Below are 14810 nucleotides of genomic sequence, written 5' to 3' on the forward strand. Positions count from 1 at the left end.
ATGCGAAATGACGTATTGTTTATGACGAGTACGGACCATAAGTACAAAGGTCGAGAAGTCATTTCTAGACACTAGATAATCGGTCTCGAGTCTCGATTACTCGTCTGGTATCGCTGCGATACCATACAGTATCGGTATCGAAATCATGCGATACTGGTATCGAAAGTATCGTTAATGTTGGTACCGTTTGGTTTTGATGCGATACTTTACAGTATCGACTTCAAGATCATGCGATACTGGTATAGAAAGTATCGGTTATGTTGGTATCGTTTGGTCTCGGTGCGATACCTTACGGTATCGATATTGATACTAGTATCAAAAGTTATCGGTTATGTTGGTATTGTTTGGTACCAATAGTATCATTTGGTATTGCAACTCGGGTCATCATGAGAACTTCCATGTTATTTTTATAAACGATTTGTAATTTGAAAAAGTAAATTCGTATAATTAATGACATATATATATGGCTCATTTTATTATAAAAAAAAAGTTCTCTAAGCTGGTAGTATGACATCATGTTTATCATTTAATTTCTTATCTGGTATCTTTGTTTTAATTTAAATAATTGTGTGGTACCACTTCTGTATTTTAATTTCTCATCTGTTATCCTTATTACAATTTTTTGAACCGTGATTAAAAGGCAAGAAAAGATTTTTTCAACATTTATTTCTATATTAAATTTTTACAAATTATTAAATTATGTTAAACGGTGTGTAAGGGCGGACAAAAAGATAAGGGAGGGGGGTATTCGGGGTAAGCACTTCTTACTAAATGTTTTTTTATACTTTATCTCAAAAGGTAATTGCCGGCAATGTCGGGAAATAGTTCTAAAATTAATTACCGGCAGAATTATTATTAGATATAATAACTTAACTTTCAAACTCGTAAGTCTGCGTGACCAAGCGGATAAAGTTATGGCATATGAGTACGGAGTTTTAGGTTTAAGTCTTTCTTGAGAATTTAATCTTTTTCAATTTTTTTTTTAACTAAAAATGCAGGTTTTTTTTACATTTTTACGTTATAACTATTATTGTTTATTAGCTATTAAGATTTAAAAAAAAATTAATTTAATTGGTGGAGCAATAATTCATAAATCGCAAAGCACAGTGTGCTAAATTGATGGCCAGGTTGTATGCCGGCCCACTCTGAATTTGTTTTTGTTTCATATAAAGATACCTAGTAACTAATTGTAAAAAAAAAAAAATTAAATTCACGCCTATCAAAGGGTCTTTTTTTAGTAATAATATTTCTAAAATTATTTAACTCTTTTGACATTTTTTTAGAAGTAAAATTTACAGTAACGCCCCCAAACTTAATTTTGCCTTAGGCCCCAAGTGAATTCGAAGCGTCCCGGCCCTGTTGTTTTTAATAAAAATAAAATAATAATAAAAAAGTAAAACCATTTTATTTGTTATTAAACTGTATTTTACATTTTTAGGAGAATCTGCTCTGTGTAAAACTTGTGGAAATAAGCTTGCAACAAAGCAAGCAAATACTACTGGCTTGCGAAAGCATATTCAAACACAACATAGGAAGTTATTCGTCGAACTTCAAAAAAAAGAAGACGAGCCGAGATCACAAGCAAATGAAGAACTAAACGTAATCGAGGCAGATGCTTCTGGATCCGCAAAAGATGTAGCCTTCAAAACTCTCACTCTCCCGAACAAGGCGGTTACAAAAAAGTGACCACTTCAAGATCGGCGCCAATTAGTAGTTGATCATGACATCATTGCTTTGATTGCTACTGAGTGCTTGCCGTTCAGTTTTGCTGATTCTGAAAATTTTAGGAGGTTTATGAACAAAATATTACCAAATGCCACAATAAAGCATTCAACGACTTTCTCAAAAAATAAACTCCCTTAGCTTTACCATACACTGAAGCTAGTAATGTATGAAGTTATGGAAAAAGAGCTCATAGATCTTAATCAGGTTGCCATAACCACCGACCACTGGACATCAAGGGCAAATGATTCATACATGTCCGTGACATTACATTATACCTCGCCAGACTTTGCCCTAAAGAAATTTACATTAGTACCGGGCCTATTCAAAGAGCGACACACTGGTATCAACATTGCAAAAGCACTTGATAGCACACTCTCATATCCTGAATCATTAAAAAAAATACCCAATAAACTGTGTGTTATTGATTAGGCATCAAATATGGCATGTGCTCTAAACAACAGTGTGTCTTTAATAACTAAAGAAGAAGGTTCTGTTACATGCAGTGATCACAAACTCAACACTGCACTTCAAAGAACAGTTGAGGGTACCCCGGAACTGAAAGATGTTTTTCTTAAAGCCAGTTCACTTACTACCAGGCTTTATAAATCGACAGCCTTCAGTACTTCGTTGAAAGATGCTTGTTCTAGGTTAGATGTGAGTTATCTCAAAATACCCTCCACAGTAAGAACATTCCACAATGGAACAGCCATTATGATGTGCTGCACGTCATGCTTCGACTGAAGGTTCCACTTATATACTTACTCGATACAGAAGGTAATGATTGGAAGAAAACCGTACCTACAGATGAACAGTTCCTACTCTTTGAAGCTATTGTTCCAGTGCTTAAATCTGTTAAAGAATTATCAGTTTTTTATCTTCTGACACAGAGATCCGAATTGACATGTCACTGTGGGAAATAACAGCACTCATCGACTTCATCGAGAAAGAAAGAAATAATTATGTTACTCATGGAAACAACAAATTAGTGGAAAAATTCTTGGAGGACTTATTATCAGAACTAAATAAGAGATTCCCAGACGAAGGCCATAAATAACCCGGCATTTGCACTAGGACATTACCTTCATTTTTTGTGGACATCTTCTTGATGTTGACGATGAAAATATTCAAAAACTGGTTGAAAACCATCTCACAACCAACGAATACTTTGAGAATTCTTCATTGTCTGTCCAAGCTCCAGTAATAACAACGGTAGTAACGATTCCGTTCCTGATAATGCACAAGGTTGGGAGGAAAATGAGTACAATATTATTTTAGCAAAATATAAGGAAGATACTAATTCACAACATATACATGAAAACCCTCCTATTAAACTTGAAATGGAAAAATACTAAAAAACAATAAGATCCGAAAATGCAGGAAAAACTGACACCTTAGCATGGTGGAAGCAACATGCAGCGGAACTTCTTATCCTTTCAGGTGTTGCAAGATCTTGGTTGGCAACTCCACCAACCTCTGCATCATCTGAAAGAGCATTTTCTGCTTCTGGTCTTGTCATCACTGATCGTAAATACAATCTCAATAGTGACAAGGCAGATAAGCTTGTATTTATAATGCAGAACTATTCTGCTCTTGAAAAAATGACGCATCGAACAAGAAAATGAAAGTGATATAGGACATGAATCAGACTTATCTTTGCCAATATTAATAGAAGAAAACCCTAAAATACCAACGAAAGTACGGCAAAAAAAAGAACAACGAATGAACGATAGCCAAAGTATTGTAGATTAATAAAAAACAATAACTAAATCTCTAAAAAGAAATTGTAAATGTATTTTATTAATAAAAAATTCAATAAGTCACATTTTAATTTTTTGTTTTTTTGTTTTATTGAGAGTCTCGATTCGAGACCATGCGATACTATACGATTCTTTTTATTATCGGTATCGTTTGGTATCGAAGCAATACTGATAGTATCGACATTGGAACATTAGCGATATCACACAATACGAGACCTTCCTTCTCGGTATCGAGTGGTATCGAACCGATACTGATAGTATTGACATTAGTATATAAGCGATACCAAGCGATACGAGACCATTCTTCTCGGTATCGACTTATACGATACCGATTATCTAGTGTCTAGTCATTTCAACTTCTTTGTGCTTTGCGTTTGAGTGAAATTATTTATTATATTGAGTTTTATTATTATTATTTATTTTATTTTATTACATTATTTGAATGAAAATAGGGCATATGCAAAATATCTATCATAATATGCCAAAGCGATTGGCTGGGAGTGCAAGATATTGTTTCCCACCACCAGAAGAGCATCATCAAATTTGATTCACATATTAATATACCTAAACTTTTTATTGAATAAAGATACATTTTTATTGACAATGTTTATTAAAAAAAAAATTTATTAAATACTTTATTTCACTGGTTTTACAACTAGTATTTGTGAGTGAGGTATGATCGGGTGGTATTGGACACATGTTTGGAGGGTGGTTCCGAACAACTTAATCCAATTACATATCAAAAATGAATAACTTTTTTATATAAATAATAATACATTTAATAAAATACACAAACCCATAGTAGAATTTGTTTAATTCCAATAAAAAGACCTAAGATTTGAAAACAGTGTTTTTAAAGTGTTTATTTTCATTAGTAAAAAGCTAATGTTTATATTTCTAAATGAAGATATTTTCATTCCCATTCCTTATATATTAGAGGCAATTTTTAAAGGTAATTTTTTTATGTGTTGAGAACAGTCCATTGCTAACTAAATATATTATCTTTGTGTCACACGGGTAAAAAAGAGGTAAAACAAAGATTAAACTGCGTGTCCGGGTCGATCCTCCAATTTTGAAACATGCCTTTTTTCTAACATTTATTCTTTTATGTTTTGTCAATTATTACGGTACACAATAATTATTTTTTTGTTTTCATTCGATAATTAAATGTTTATACATTTAAAAAAAGTCTTTCGACACTTTGTTTTCTGTTAGTACATACGCACAATCAAACAAAAACTCCAAGTGTATAGTTGTTGTCATCAAACCCTTTTAAAATACTGTTAGTTAAATCAACTTAAAATATAAATCAACTTAAAATAAAAAAAATTTTAAATTTTTTATAAATAAAGGCAATTGTATATTCTATTGTACATTAAACGCTCAAGAAGTTTTGAAAAACAGGAAAGTATTGAAATAGACCTGTAGTTTGTTACTATTGATTCGTCACCTTTTTTATAAATTGGAATTATTTTTTCAAATTTTAATTGACCAGGAAAGACTCCATTTTTTAAGAATTGATTAAATCTACTGAAAAGTGGTGATTATATAATCATAAACCACTTTCACTACATTCGCACTAACATCATCAAGACCTGCGCTTCTATTCGTTTGAAGCTCTTTAATTCGTTTTGTTAATAAAGGTTGGTTTTTTTTAAAAATTGTGTAAAGCTTTTGTTTTTTCTTTGACGATTTTAAAAGTCTTTTCGTCATCCAGTAGTTATGCACATTTTTAGATTTTATGGTTATTTTAATTTTGGGGAAAGCTTTGTTATATTGTTTAGTAAATATGCGGATAAAAAATCATATGCCTCTCATGCATCATTACAATCGTTCAATAGTTCCCAATTGATTTACAGCAAAAGTTTTCGAAAATGTGAAATTGAGTCATCGTTAATTTTCCGATTTGCCTGAAAATTGACAATGATATACATAACTCTAAAATAATAGAACAAACTTAGAGTATTATTGAAGTTGGCTCAAAAACAATCCCAGCAGACATTGTTTTAGTGGATTTGCAGTGGACCAATATATACATTTTTGAGCGGTTCATTGGAGTTTTGCTCACCGGTTACATAGTGGACTATAGTGGCAGCCGCAATAAATGGCCATCCAATAACTTTACGACATGCTAATAATGGCTAGTCATCGGCTAGCCATCTTTGGCAGCTGCCAATAATGGTCTACTAAGTAACCGATGAGCAAAACTACAGCGGACCGCTCAAAATGCTCATATAGGTCCACTGAAACTCCGCTAAAGAATATTTGCTCGGATTATTGTGGGTGAATCTATTGTCCAGGTTCGTGTTTTAATTATACACCAATAAATTTGTATCAAAATTACAATTTATTTGAATATGAATATTAAGCAAAAGATTTCATAAATTGTCTAAATAATTCTTTTTTTTCGAAAATGTTGTTTATCAAACATCCCAATTAAAAATGGGTTCGAATAGTATTAGGAATAATAAAAAAGCACCAAAGAGGTACTATATAAAAAACGAGATTACGAGAAATTAAATAGTTATTGGAACAAAATTAATTGATCTGATAAACTTCTGAATATAAACGCTTACGATTCTTACAACATGTGGTTATTAGTTTGTAATTATGGATGCGATTTGTTTATTCTTAGATTGAAAATAAGCAGCAAAAAGATAATAAAAGATGCCCTTTTGATGCACATTGAATTAAAACGCATGTTTAAAAGAACAGCGCAATTTGTGGTTAACCACAAGTTGTGCTTAACAACATAAAAGGTTATGTCCTGCAATACAAAATAGAGTAATTACGTGTTGGTCACAGCACAAGCATTTAAACTCGGAGATTTAAAAAAAAGGTAAAACTTCGGACTTCCATGCAATTTTTTGTTTGGGATTTCGAATAAAAATTTGCATGGAATTCCAATCTAACTCCTATATCGGTATATACCGTTAATATTAGTATACGTATATATTAATATTAACGTTCACCCTAATGTTCTCGAAATATGTTCTAAACCACTCTGCAAGCCTTTTATCAATAAAGGTTGCAGAGTAGTTTAGAACATATTGATATATCAATATTTAACAAATCTTACAAATCAAATGTTGTTCCAGACCTTCGGAAAAGAACAAACGCTATACCCGTGATTAAAAAAGGAAGCAAACTTGAACCATTTATTTATCACCCGATTTCACAATCTTTGGTTGTATATAAAGTAATGGACGTATTATAAGAGATGAGATAATGAAACAACTAATAGTATACAAATCGATAAAAAAAACAACAACATGATATCGTTAATAAAAAAAATCCACTACTAATTTGCTTGAAACAATTGATTATGATCAAATCAATCACAAAGACACTTGCAGATGGATTTAATTTAGATAAACTATTATTAGATTTTGCACAAGCCATTGTCTCTGTTTTATTGTTAAGGTTATTAGTAAAGCTCGATTGGCTCGGAAGTAGAAATAAACTTTTATTGTGGTGTAAAAGCTTTCAAAACGAAAGATTTCAAAGAGAAATAGTTGAAGAGTTTGTGTCAGAATGGGAGAAAATAGATAGTGGAGTCCCTAAAGGTTCAGTTTTAGGTTCGCTATTCTTCGTTGCATTTATAAATGATTTATTACTTAAAATCAAAAACGCAGGCATATTATTCGCAATTATTCCCAAACGATACTAAACGTTTAGCAGTCATTAAATCAGAATTACATAATATTAATTTACAAAATGATCTCAATATTTTAAAATATTGGACAGATGACTGGCAGACAAAATTCAAAGCTGAAAAATGTAAAGTAATACATTTCGGAAATAATAACTCTTAATACAAATACGATATTGACGAAGTTATACTAAAGGAAGAAAAAGTCGTTATTTCTATTTCGAACTATCTTGATTGGAGTCACCATATATGCTACGCAGTTGCTAAGAAAAATAAACAAGAATTAAATATGTATTTGAGTTTATAGATGAAAGTATTATTAGCTTGTTATACAAGCCATTATTACGTCCCCATCTCGAGTGTAAAGCAGTTATATGAAATCTTCATTAGTGTTAAATATTTTAACACTAATGGTAGTGTAAGAGGTCATAATTAGAAAATCTTAAAAGAGTTAGTAAATACACAAAATAGCTGCAACTTGAACACAGTCAAGCACAACTGTTCTCTAATAGAGTTGTAAATGACCGTAATGAACACAAGAAACCATTAAATCTACAAGTGTAAATCAATTTAAGAACCACATCAATAAACACTTCAAACTTTAAACAACAAACTTCAGATCTTTTATATTATATATTATTTGTAGTTGTTGCAGTTGAAGGGAACAGGTGCTGAGGATTTTTATGAAGAACCCTCAGCACCAGTTCTTCTCAACTACAACATCTTCAGAAAAGATTGCATGTTCTGTAACAACTATATCAAATGCTGCAAAAAATTCATTCCATGCACCGTCTACAAATTGATTTAACGCCTGCAGTCTTGGGGGACTAGTGAAAAACTCTCGCTAAAAAAACGCAAGAATAAATTTTGATATCTCAAACATAACAGCAAATGGCAAATTGTTCTTTTTATCAAAGAAACCATCCTCGCTCGAAAACTTGTCAAAAAAGTTTCCTGCATTGCATTTAGAGCATTTGAACACAAAATATCCAATAACAAACTGAACCCTAAACGACGTTAACAACAAACGCACCATGAGCAACCAGCTTTTTTGTACTCTGAGGAAATAAGCAGCAACCGAGCATTCATCGACTATATACTAAACAGTCAGGTCCAGTAAGAATTCACAGTCAATCTGCCAGATCAACCTTTATAACCCTTCATCAAACGTACAACCGCTTTAACCTTCTGTAATCTTAGACTAAAATTCCCTTTATAAACACTTATCTACTTTCAAGCCAACAAATTAATTAAAGGTAACCGTATCAGTCCATTTGTGTTTAAAGCATGTACCAATGCAGCAGTTGCCCCACTCGCCATCATTTTTTAAAAAGCGTTGGATCAAGGTGTATTTGGAAAACGTAACGCCACTGTTCAAAAAAGGCTTCAGACTAAACTCAGCAAATTCAGCTGGCCAATCCCCTCAGTACCATACAAAATTATAGAAAAAAAGACTAAAAGACAAGATCATGCTGAAATTTGCAGTTAAAAATTTATTTCCAATTACCTACACGCCTTTGTTAATAAAAAAATTCCTACGTCACGAATCTGCTTAAGACAATGGACCAACTGTGTTTCTTATGAACTTCCCGTACAATTGCTTTTTCTTGACTAAGTATTCGACAAAGTCCTTCACAGAAAACTACAACAAAAACTTGAACAGCGTTTTTTCTTTTCCTTTTTTTTTAAACAATGCAGCAACTTTTATAGTTATTGTTTAAAAAATTTACAGAAGGTGGACCTCTATTTGATATTTAGAAGCAAATAAAACGCCTATGATTAAAAAGGGAGTTCTACATATATTTACATAATATCGGTATTTGAATTATTGGTCTGTAGTATCTACAGACCAAAATTTCAAATACCGATATCATGTAAATATTAGGAAGAATGATTGCAGAGTGTATGAAAAGAGTTTTTTGTTATTATTTGTTTTTAGTTATTTGAAGTTCTTCAAGAAATCCTTACGGGTTTTTCTTAGAGCACCACGGAAAAGCATTTAACCGGAATTTCACGCCTCCTTCCCTACTAATGCTGCATATATGGCCAAAGATGGCTTCAAACCACGAACCTCCCGATCTAAAGCTTGAACTCTAATAACAAACACGTTTGCTTTATAACAAATAAGCCATAAGCATTGTTTTCTGAAAGGTGAGAGCTGTGCAATAACTTTAATGGGATTCCTTTTAGCTTAGTTTATTTTATTTCAGTGGTCAATACTTTTAAGTATTTTAACTATCCTTAAGAATTTAAGAAGTTTTGAAAAATAAAAAAACAATTTTTGCTACTTTTTGTTTAAATATTATTATCAATACTCCTGCGCACCTGTCAAACCAGTGGTATAATGGAAGAATATAATATACTTTTATGCTTCTTTTTTACCAATTTCATCCAGACAATTTTTAAACATGTCAATCGAGGTCGCGTCAATTAATTTTTATGGCAAGGCATTTCACTGAGACACAACACGGTTTGTAAAGAATTTCTCACTCTGCATGCAATCCAGTATTTGTTGCTGTGCCAGTCGTTGATTTTGACCTCGCATAATGTAATTTGATGATGGGCGACTCAGTGGTACGTGGAAGTTTATTTCGTAAATTTTGTGCCTGTATTTAAAAATCGTCTCTTTTTTTTTCTCTCTTCAAGTGTTGTGAGGCCTAACTAGCTCTTCTCTGTTCAGAGGTTTTACGTTTAACGAAAAAATTTATTTGGTAGCACGGTTTTGGACTCTCTCCGCGTCAATGTCTCCCTGTTAGTATGGTGACCACACCTGGATGACGTACTTAACGATTCATTTGATCTTGAACAAAACATTCCCTAACTTTGTTGGAAATTCAGCAGTTTGGTACTTTTCCCTAACTTTTTTTTTTTCGACGACTGCCTCTTTAACTCTCGGTACTGCCCATGGGTTGGAGATTTCGACAATGGGAGTGTTTGTAGTTGGTATAAAACTCGTGCAAGACAAAAAAGATGGTAACACTCGTTTGTTAAAATCTTTCTAGTCAAACGCTTTAATATAATACAAACACAGAAATATCAACATATTATGTTAATATTTCCTCGTTTTTTGCTTTACGCCATATATATCACGTAATTAATAATTAATAATTATTAATTAATGTTCATTTTTAACGGTTGTGAAAGTGCCTGAGATTAGGCAGTGCGATCGCCCATGTATTGTAACCCCTAATGGCACATCTACTTTTATGTTGACAAAACAATCCGACTCGTCACTTATGATTAAGTGTAAAAGATTTTTAGGTGTGCTTTAATTTGATTGTCTATATGTCAAAAAAGTTATTGATTGTGACAGGTAGTTATCTGCAAGGCATGCCTGAAATATCGCCAGTTCTCGAAAACATGACCTTCTGCTGTAACTCACTACCATTTTTAGAGTTTAGTTGGCTGATTTTTACTTTACTAGCAGTGATACTTTTCCTCCTATATGAAGCCACACCACCACCACAAGAGCATCTATCTTGTTGATGCAGATTATAGCCTACCAGTTCTGTTTGAGAGAACTCGTTGAACCAAGTCTATGTAACAAAGATGACAGGGTGTCTGCCAAAGTCAAATAAATTAGTGAATTTTGCTTCTTGTGACATTCATGAAGCCTTAATAAATGAGTAGCCACAACCAAAGCAACCAAAATAGATTATTAAATCCATTTGGTTTGACAAGCGCTAAATAAATAAGAACAAAATTTAATTTAGGATGTATATATATATATATATATATATATATATATATATATATATATATATATATATATATATATATATATATATATATATATATATATATATATATATTATTGTTCAGTAATACGTTTTGTATGAGTAAGACCGTATTATATGTTTTCCACGTTTTTTAAAATTTTGTGCAAATAAAAATTTTTGAACGCACTAACAGATTTTTTGTTAGGTAAAAGAGTTCAAACGTAAAAGAAAACCAAAGTGGCGCCTAGTGGCAGCCAGATTTATGAAATTATTAAAGCAAACATATATAAGCTTTAAAATAACTGAGTATAAAAGCAAGATGTAGCAATAAAAAAATATATTGTCAATTAAAAGCAAAAGTTAGACATTAAAATATAACATATTAAGCATATTTAAAATTGCTATAAATATGTTAATTACTTACCAAGTTTAGTCTGACAACTTTTAAAATCTAGATAATATAACAGAGTTATAATATAATACTTTAAAAAGCGCAATATTTTATGTAAATTTTATTTATTTCCATCGATTTTTTAAATAACATTATTCTCTTTATAATTTTTTTTTTCTAATTTACATTCGCGTCTACAGCATTAGTATATTTCATTAAAACTTTAAGTGTATATAAACGGTTTTAAATTGTTTTATTATGTCTTTGAAAAGGTTTAAAACCATTAGACATCAAAATTCTGATTTTGGTTTTTATACTTTTGTCCAGTCACTGGCCCACTGTGCCATGGCCATGGTCTTAATGATTAAATGTATGCGTTTTTAAATTCCTGCGTTAAAATTTTACTGCGCGGAAGTTTTCAACCTTTCAAACATCATTTGCGGTAAAATAGTAACGATAAAAAAATACTGAGGCAGTATTATTATCAGGAGTGGATCCAGGGGTAGCAAGTGAAGCTTTACTAATTTTACTAAACCGAAAAATGAAATTTTCGCTAAAGAAACCGAGTTTTTACGGGGTTTTTTCTCTCATGTTCATAAATTTTTGTAAGAATGTCAAACATTTCGGAGCGAAGCTACTTAATTTTGACTGGGAGTGAAATAAAATGGCAAAATATGTGTTGCAACCAATGTTATATTATATATACCATATATATAATATATAATATGTATCATATATATATATATATATATATATATATATATATATATATATATATATATATATATATATATATATATATATATATATATATATATATATATATATATATATATATATATATATATATATTAGGGTGTTTCATATTTTATCAATTTTTGAAATTAAACTCGCGAATCGATTTATAAATTGACCATTTATATGAAAATAAGTTTGAACAAAAAAAAGTATGTTTGTACAATTTTTAGGGTCCCCGCCAGTTCGATTTTGGGCAAAAATGTTGGGTGTTTTAAACGCCTGGCGGGGACCTTAAAATTTATCCTATAAAATTTTTTATTCTTTTAAATAATATATGTTGGATTGGATATTAATTACATAAAAGGAGCATGTTGAAAAAATTAACATACGCCTCCGAGTTATTAATATTTACAAAAACCTATTTTATAACTCGGTGGCGTATCTTATAACTCGGAGGCGTATTTTATAACTCGGAGGCGTATTTTATAACTCGGAGGCGTATTTTAATTTTTTCAACATGTTCCTTTTATGTAATTAATATCCAATCTAACATATATTATTTAAAAGAATAAAAAATTTTATAGGATAAATTTTAAGGTCCCCGCCAGGCGTTTAAAACACCCAACATTTTTGCCCAAAATCGAACTGGCGGGGACCCTAAAAATTGTACAAACATACTTTTTTTTGTTCAAACTTATTTTCATATAAATGGTCAATTTATAAATCGATTCGCGAGTTTAATTTCAAAAATTGATAAAATATGAAACACCCTAATATATATATATATATATATATATATATATATATATATATATATATATATATATATATATATATATATATATATATATATATATATATATATATATATATATATATATATATATATATACATAAAATATATCATTGGTTGCAACTGCGCAAAATTCTGTTTATCATGTTTTCTCAAAGCTTATCCCCGTGCATTTTTTATAATGAATACCTATCATCTTTTTATTAACAAGGAGGTCTGTCACGGAGAAAACTGTCCGCTGAAGTAAACTGTCCGAGCGGACATTTTACTCCGGAGTAGAATGTCCTAGCTTGGAGTAAGTTGTCCGACCTAGAGAATAGTGTAATTTTATGAATTGCGGCTGAATTTGTACCATCATTTTAAAAATTAATTTTAAAAATGGATGAACAGAATAATGCTGAAGAAAGAATGCTTGCTGATGTTAGTAACTATATATCTACATCTGTTTATCGCTATAACTGCACACCGAATGAAAAGCGGGCTATTCGACGAAGAGCAAGCAGGTATAGATTATAAACATACATAGATTATATTATTTTGTATCTATGTTACTAGTAACATAGTTACAATATGATATATACTTTTATACACTGTTAAGAAAGTTACAAATATAGTCATTATGAGAAATTATTTGTAGCATTTGTGACACTGTAAAGTAGATTACAAATATAGTCGATATGTCAAATAGAATATATGATAGTTATATATTCTATTTGACAAATAGAATATAAAATTATCATATATTATATATGATAATTTTATATTCTATTTGTCAAATAGAATATATAATTATCATATATTCTATTTGACATATCGACTATATTTGTTATTATATTATATACAGTGTCAGTGTTACAGATCACTAAAGTATATAGGTACGTGGACTGATTTTTTTAAATTATTCAAATACTAGAATGTTATATATCATTAGAAAGCTCTCAAATACAGTATTTCAAAGGTGAAAAAATTACGAAAATCGGACAATTCTATAAAAAGTTATGACGTTTTTAGTAGCAAATTTTCGATATATGGATTTCTTGATAAAACTGTGGTCAAAAAAATTTTTTTTTTTACATAAATTGTTATAACATTGTCAATTCTTATTCAAAAATCTATAACTTGATATCAAAAGATAGGTGTAAAAATGGGCTTTAATTTTAAATATTTTTCTAGGTAAATGGCGCATCAAGGGATCCAGAGGGGGTGCTAATCCACCACAGACACCTCACAATAAACACTTTTTCTCCATTAAAGAGTGTTTTTTTTATGAAATTGATAATATTTATGAATAAGATTTTGGTATTATTTTATTCTACATCACTAGAGAGTATTACAGGTCTATCATAAAGTTGGGTGTTAGGTTGTGGGTAAGGTTTAACACACCCTATTATATATAATAACACAATATTATAAATATTGTAATATTTACTAAAATGAGTAAATTATAAAAATAAATATAATATTTTAATACTTTGAAAAATAGTAACTAGTGGTGTATAAAATTACCTTTTATGGGGAGGGAGCGTATGCCGCCCCCTCCCCCTGCTGCCCTAAACCTGAAAAAAAAAATTAATAACAAATTCACAAAAAATGTTAAAATGCTTTCTTAAGCAGAGAGAAATTAGAATAAAAAACTAATTTACAACATTACAAGATGAGTTTGAATATCCATTTTGTCCTTTAAAGGGACCGATTACCCACTCCAACCTTAACAAAAAACACACAAAAACAATAAGTATTTTGAAATAAAAAATGTAATTAAGTTTTGTCTTGGCTTTTAGTGAATGATTTAATTTTTCAATTCCATTAATGAATAAAATTAAATCATTTTTAACAATAGACACCACGTGAAGGTAAGCCTATCAAAAAAAATTTGCAAGCCATAAAACTTGCTGTACCATATTTGCAAGCTACAAAACTTGCGGTACTCATTTTGCAAGCCATAAAACTTGTTGTACCATATTTGCAAGCTACAAAACTTGCGGTACTCATTTTGCAAGCCATAAAACATTCCGCCTAGGTCGACCTCTTCTGC

The 14810-nt window shown here is 30.7% G+C and overlaps 1 long non-coding RNA gene across 1 annotated transcript; it reads right to left on the minus strand.

Annotated features, from left to right (window-relative positions):
• Positions 1–9412: 9412 nt before the first annotated feature.
• On the minus strand, positions 9413–11369 carry LOC136082314 (uncharacterized). Its single transcript, XR_010639588.1, has 2 exons — positions 11278–11369; positions 9413–10817 (listed from the first exon to the last, which is right to left on the minus strand). It is a non-coding gene; the product is annotated as an uncharacterized LOC136082314 (long non-coding RNA).
• Positions 11370–14810: the final 3441 nt, after the last annotated feature.

This window comes from Hydra vulgaris, chromosome 07 (genome assembly GCF_038396675.1).
Source record: "Hydra vulgaris chromosome 07, alternate assembly HydraT2T_AEP".
Lineage (NCBI taxonomy): Eukaryota > Metazoa > Cnidaria > Hydrozoa > Anthoathecata > Hydridae > Hydra > Hydra vulgaris.